At 36.4% G+C, this 6938-nt stretch overlaps 1 pseudogene; it reads right to left on the reverse strand.

Moving 5' to 3' along the window:
- Positions 1 to 3592: 3592 nt before the first annotated feature.
- LOC144320089 (large ribosomal subunit protein eL29 pseudogene) lies at positions 3593 to 4224 on the reverse strand (annotated as a pseudogene).
- Between the last annotated feature and the right edge of the window lie 2714 nt (positions 4225 to 6938).

The raw sequence follows: 6938 nt of genomic DNA on the forward strand, positions 1-6938 counted from the left end.
TTAATTCTTAAAAATTATGGTAAAATACATACATGTAACATAAAATATACCACCCCAGCCATTTTTATTTTTTATTTTTTTTAAAAGATTTTATTTATTTATTCATGAGATACACAGACACAGAGAGAGGCAAAGACACAGGCAGAGGGAGAAGCAGGCTCCATGCAGGGAGCCCGACGTGGGACTTGATCCTGGGTCACCAGGACCTGGCCCTGGGCTGAAGATGGCACTAAACCCATGAGCCACCTGGGCTGCCCACCACCCTAGCCATTTTAAATTGTACAATTTACTGGTATTAATTACATTTGCATTGTGCAACTATTACCATTATCTCCAGAACTATTTTCACTGTCCAAAACTGACATTTCCCATTGCTCCCTCCCCCAGTTTCTGGAAACCACCATTCTACTTCCTGTCTCTATGAATTTGCCTGTTCTAGGTATTTCATACAAGTGGAATCGTACAGTATTATTATTTTTACACCTGGTTTGTTTTACCTAGTATTATGTCTTCAAGATTCATCCATGTTTCACAGGAGTCAGAATTTCCTTCCTTTTTAGGCTGAATAATATCCTATTGTATAGATGTAGCACATTTTGTTTATCTATTTATTCATTGATGTGCACTTGAGTTCCTTTTACTTATTGGCTATTATGAATAATGTTGTTATGAACATGGGTATATAAATATCTGTTCAAGTTCTTGTTTTCAGTCCTTTGGGTGTATACCCAGAAATGGGATTGCTGAATCATGTGGTTATTCTATTTTTAATTTTTTGAGGAACTGCCATATTGTTTTCCATAACAGTTGCCATTTTACATTCCCATTAATAATGTATAAGGGTTCCAATTTCTCTACATCCTCATCAATGTTTGTTATTTTTTGCTTTGTTTTCATTTTTGTTTTGATAGTAGCCATTCTAATAAGTCTAAGGTGGCATCTTATTGTGATTTTGATCTGCATTTCCCTAATTATTAGTGGTGTTGAACATCTTTTTTGTGGTTATTTCCATATCTGTATATCTTCTTTGGAAAAATGTCTATTCAAGTTCTTCACTCTTTTTTTTTTTTTTTTGAGTGGGCTTCAGACAGACAGATGTTCATTTTTTAATAAAGTTTTTTTTTGTTGTTGTTGAGTCATAGGAGTTCTTCATATATTCTGGATATTAATCTCTTATTAAATATATGATTTGCTGGCTTAACATTTTAATTTTCTCTTTTTTATATTTTATTTTTGGTGATTTTGTGTTTAGAGGAGAATATATGAAAGATTGAATTCACTGCATCATCTTGTCTAGAAATCCTTACTATTTTTTTAATTTAAAAAAAGGATATAGGAGTGCCTGTGTTGTGCAGTTGGTCTGGCATCCAACTCCGGGCTTTAGGTCCTGATCTTGGGGTTTGGGGATTGGGCCCTGAAATGGGCTCTGCACTTGGTGTAGAATCTGCTTGAGATTCTATCTCCCTCTACTCCTCATTCTCATGCTTTTTCTTTCTAAAGTGGGTGAATAAATCTTTAAAAAAATAATTTAAAAAATTTAAAAGATATTAAAAATCAATATATATTAGTTTATCTTTTATTATTATCATTATTTAAAAGATACTATCAAAGGGACTACATGAATGCAGAAAAGTATTAACAATGCATTTAACTATGATCTTTCTGTTTTTTTTTTCATTTAAAAATGATGAGACTGAATTTCAATTATGAAGATATAAATAGACATTATTTAAAAAATAAGTCATTTTTATAAGAAGGGGAAAATAAGAGGGCCAGGTAAAAAGCTGAATTTCCTGCATTGAGGGAATATTTTATTGGGAGAGGTGTTTGTTTTGTTTTGATGTATTATTGTTTTTGTTAGGTGGAGATCATTGTACATGTTTATAAGTATAGGAGAAGGAAGTACAAAGAGACAGGTTGAAGCAGCGGGAGGGTAGGACAGTGTGACCAGCTGCTAGAACCAGGTCACTTATGAATTAGAAGGTAAGAATCCAGAACACTCAGAAGGGAACTAATCTCCACTGGGAAGAAAAATGGTATAAATCTGGAAAGTGTGTAAATAAATCTGTAGGCTGGGAGGTCTTGAAGCTGAGAGATGGTCTCTATTTTCTCTAAGTGGGAGAAGTACCATCATTCAGAGGATGTATGGAAGGGTGAGTAAGAATGGGGAAGTTATTCTGACAACAGAGTAAATGAGAAAGTGAATTGACCATGGGCAGGGAAAAGGTATTCCTGAGTGACACTAAAGTGGCTGCAGTGGGAGATCATGTATTTATTCTGGCAGCGATCCACCTGGCTGCCACATGTAGGAGTATATATAGTGGATAATTGGATTGATTCATGGGTGAAGGAAAAGGCGTCTGAGAGTTCTGTCAAGAGCATGGTGGATTTGAAGACCACTGGCTCTGTCTAGGCTGGATATGGAGGCAGAAAGCTGATAAATTAGATTGAGAGAGGGATTGTGGGGTTGGAGCTCTCCATGGGAGGTAGGAAATAATGAAGTTGGAATAAAGGAGTCAAGAAGTAGAAGAGTGGAAGGCTATGGTCAGAGGGACAAATTTAAAGGGATTTTATTAAACTTGGCTAAGAATTCTGAAATAATAAATCTTTTCAAACAGATAATCAGAAATTTAGTGTTTCATTAGATTTTTATATGATAATTATTATCTTTTTTCTGCTTTTGTAGGGTAACATGGAGCTCATTTCTCTCTCCTCAGAGAGTTCTGCATTTTAAAACTACAAAATTATGAAGTAGCTAGTTATTTTCTAAGTCTGGAAATGAATATTGGAAGACACTAAATCCTACACCACTAAAATGAAAATGTGAAATAAATCTTCACATTACCTTGCTAACTCCAATTATAACAAACGTTTGATTTGACATTTTATTAATAGTTTATTCTTTTTATCCTTTATAGCATCTTGCTAATCAGAATGGCTTAAACCATTTTATATCATTATCAGCATCCTAATAATTAGAGTGACTTATGCCATCTATTTGCACAAACTGGATTAAGATTGGCTAATATACATGCATTAAAGAGGGAAATTTTGGCAAATATTTGTTACTAAGTTATTTGAATTTGGTTGTTTATCTTGATTAAACTGTTATGATTGCTCTGTCCTTTTCTTACCCTTTGTGAACTTTACATATATGGGAAGAGCTACATCTCTTCAGAAAAGTAGTTTGGGCTATGTTCTCAGAAGCTTTTTTGTAAGCAGACTTTCCATGTTCATTCCCCATCTTCACTCCCTATCAGAAGATAGTTATTCCATTGGCTGCCAACAAATGCCAAACTGCTGGACTAGTTCAATCACTGCCACCCTTGAATCTCTCCAAAGCAATGTGATTTAATAAACACTATTTATTCTACAACTACTTAGCCATATCAATTTCCTTTATTTAAAAATCTCCTGAAAACAAAGCTCATCCACAAAGTCTTCCTGATGACCAAGGAAGAGATGCTCACATCTCACTTGACCTATTGTTTTCATTTTCAGTTTCATGATAGTAAGGACCAGTCAACTGGTCTAGTCAACTTTTATTTATTATTTATTTATTTATTTATTTATTTATTTATTTATTTATAGATCCTGCCGCAGGTTTATTTGTACAAATAGCACAGGAGGACACCGGGCCCATGCAGACAGAAGCCCAGGGGTCATACCAGGCCTTCTGTCCTCACACTGGCAGGCAGAAGCCTCTACGCTGGAGCCTCTGTGAGGCCCTGGGCACCTTTGGGAGCCTGTGCTGCAGGAGTAGAAGCAGGAGCCAGAGCCGGGGTCACAGCTGCAGACTGGGCCTTGGTTGGGCCTTTGTTTGAGCCTTGGCCTTGGCCTTTGGCCAGCAGAGCCTGAGACCTTTGGCAATGTGGGCACGAGCGTGTTTCCCGAGCTTGGGGTGAGCGAAGTAGGCAAGTTGATTGAGCTTGCGGCTGCCGCCCTTTGGGATCTTGGGCTTAACCTCCTCGGGCTTGACAGGGGCTTTGGTAGCCTTGGCATGTGCAGTCATGGCCTTGGCATTGTCGGCCTGCATCTTCTTCAGGCCCTTCTTGTTGTGCTTCTCGGCAAGTCCTGAGGAACTTGGGATCTACCCCCTTAAGAGATTCGTATCTTTGTGACTGGGGTTTCTTGATGCCATTTCTGTCCCATTTTCGTGACTGGTCGTGAGTGGTGTGGTTCTTGGACTTGGCCATGTCTGCACCAAAGCCTGCGGCTCCCCAAGCGCCTCCTCTAGTCAACTTTTAAAGAAGTTATAATCCTTGTGGATGTTTACTTCTGCAATTAGGCAGTTAATACTTTTTCATAAAGTGGGTGACAACAATGATGGTATCAGAGAAACAAAACCCTTATGTTCTTTCTACCGTTCACCTTCTTCAGTCATGCCAGCAGATTGTTGGTAAAACAAGCAATACATTTTAAATTTATATTTAATTTATTTAATTTAATGTATTAAGCTTCATTAAATTTGTATTCAATACAGTTTAAAATGTGTATTTAAGATGAAATATGTTTCCACTATTATTTGCTTTAGGAAGTAAGACACCATCACTTTAAATTTCCCTTGAAAATGAAGATGGAGAGAAAAATAAAGCTGATTTTATTTCAGTTATAGTATCTTAATTATGTGGTTTTTTTTTTTTTTAACTTCAGGCTGCCTTAAACTCATTTTAGAAATTTTACATCTATATAGAATAAGATTAAGTCAGTACACAAAGGAAATAAGTAATATAACCTGCCCTCCCCCCCTTCAGCCCACCCCTCATCCTGTAACTTTTACAAATCTTACATATTGGTTCTTTCTCTCAAAATAGGCAGCACTTTAGACCACAGGACCAATAAAGCATGCTAACTTATTTCATTGTATTACTTTGGTAGATCCCAAGAGGATGATGACTGAAAAGGGGAAGACATTTGTAATAGTAACTGCTTATGCTGTAAGTCCAATTCACGGCAGGCTTTTCTTTTGAGATGATAAAAATGCCTGTGATGGAGTAGTGGGGGGAAATTAAACAAAACAATCCTTTAATCAAAGTACTTAAGACATCTTTCGCAAAGGAAAAAAAGGAGACTAATTTACTGGAATAAAATAATTCCTTGGCTTATAAAAATTCTAATTGGGTACCTGGGTGGCTCAGTGGTTGAGCGTCTGCCTTCGGCTCAGGGCGTGATCCCGGTTCTGGGGATCGAGTCCCGCATGGGGCTTCCTGTGAGGAGCCTGCTTCTCCATGTCTCTGCTTCTTTCTCTCTGTGTGTCTTTCATGAATAAATAAAACCTTAAAATTTATTTTATTTGAAAACATTCAACAACCCCCTTGTTGTGTTCTGAATATGTGTCATTACTATATCCCTCTCTCTTCTTTTTTTTTTTTTTTTTTAATCCCTCTCTCTTCTATGTAATTATATAACCCTTTCTCCTGTTTCTGATGTCAGCTTATTCTCACTTTACTTCTATGGCCTTTGTCTTAAGAATGAAATAGGTAAGGATACGAAAATGAAAACCAAGGACTTAATCTCTGTATATACACACAAATAATTTAATCTCCCTTTCTTGGAATTTTGTTCACAGTATCATAGGTTTTGAATCATATTGGGGATCTTCCTGTGCAATAGGGCTTAACAGAAAGACTATTGTTTTTAGATTTAGAAGACCTACATTTGAATATCAATTTACAGTTTAGTAGTTGTATGAATGTCAGCCATGTTGTTTAAATTCTCTGAATTCCTCATCTCTAAAATGAGGATAATAGTATTTGTCTAACGAACTTCACAGGGCTGTTATGTCAAAGTATGTGAAAGCAACTTACAACCATGCAGCACAGTAAGAACCTGTTTTCATCACAACCATCATTTGACATATGAGAAAACAGACTAGTCAGAAAAGTTAAGTATTTTCCCTAAGGATATATAGCTTGCTACGAATAGAGCAGGAACTAAAAACTGAGTTTCCAATTTAGTTTGAATTCTTTTCCATTGATTCTTTCTGAGGTGCTTTATTTCTACTTGTAAGAAGTGTGTTTTTCTCTCTAATTCTGTATGATTGGGTTTCAATGACCAGTACATAAGGTATAAATTTAAATCATGTCTTTGTATTTTACAATTCTGCGTTTTGGACTGGAGATACATATGTTAACTCCCTGGATTCAGAAGAAAGAGAAAATTCACACATGCCATTCTCCTTTTGCAGACTGGTTGTAGGAGCTTGACTGCTCTTTTTGAGAGTAGGACATGTATTTGTATGTTGAGAATTCACCTTTACCATGGCTTCTCTGCTATGATAGGTAGTGACAGAAGTTATATAGAAGCTCATTGCACAGTGTTTGATTGCATACATCCAAAGTACCCAACACAATTTCTAATCTTAGATGGGCCCTTCCAAAGCATCTCCTTGAGGTTAAAACATTGGACTTAAATGACAAAGTGTCCTTTTGTTCCACATGAGCAAGATAATGAGATAGTATCTTCTCTGCATAATGTTCTGGCCTCTATGCCTCTCCCCTCTCTTATTTTAGTTAAGTGGGAGTAGAAATTAAATGGGAACAAAAGAGACCTGTAACAGAGAGAAGAAGTTTGTTTTATGTAGTCATAAAGGAGATAAAAAGTGAAAAATGTGTTATATAGACACAAAGTGAGTAGGAATCTGTCTGAAGGTGATTTTGGCAGTACAGACAGTTTTTCAGTTATGTACTTCTTGTTACTATTTTATATTTCTTTCTTTTTTTTTTTTTTCAGAGCAAAATGTGTTTTTATTAAAGTAGGAGGATAGGACCAAGTGCAGAAAGAGCTGCCACCATTTAAGATTTCTATCAGATTGTTTCCTTTTTTTTAAAAAAAAGATTTGTTTATTTATTTTAGAGAGAGGGAGAGAGAGACAGTGGGGGCCAGAAGGAGAGGGAGAGAGAGAGGGTCAAGCAGATTCCCCACTGAGTGTAGAGCTC

This window comes from Canis aureus, chromosome 9 (assembly GCF_053574225.1).
Source record: "Canis aureus isolate CA01 chromosome 9, VMU_Caureus_v.1.0, whole genome shotgun sequence".
Lineage (NCBI taxonomy): Eukaryota > Metazoa > Chordata > Mammalia > Carnivora > Canidae > Canis > Canis aureus.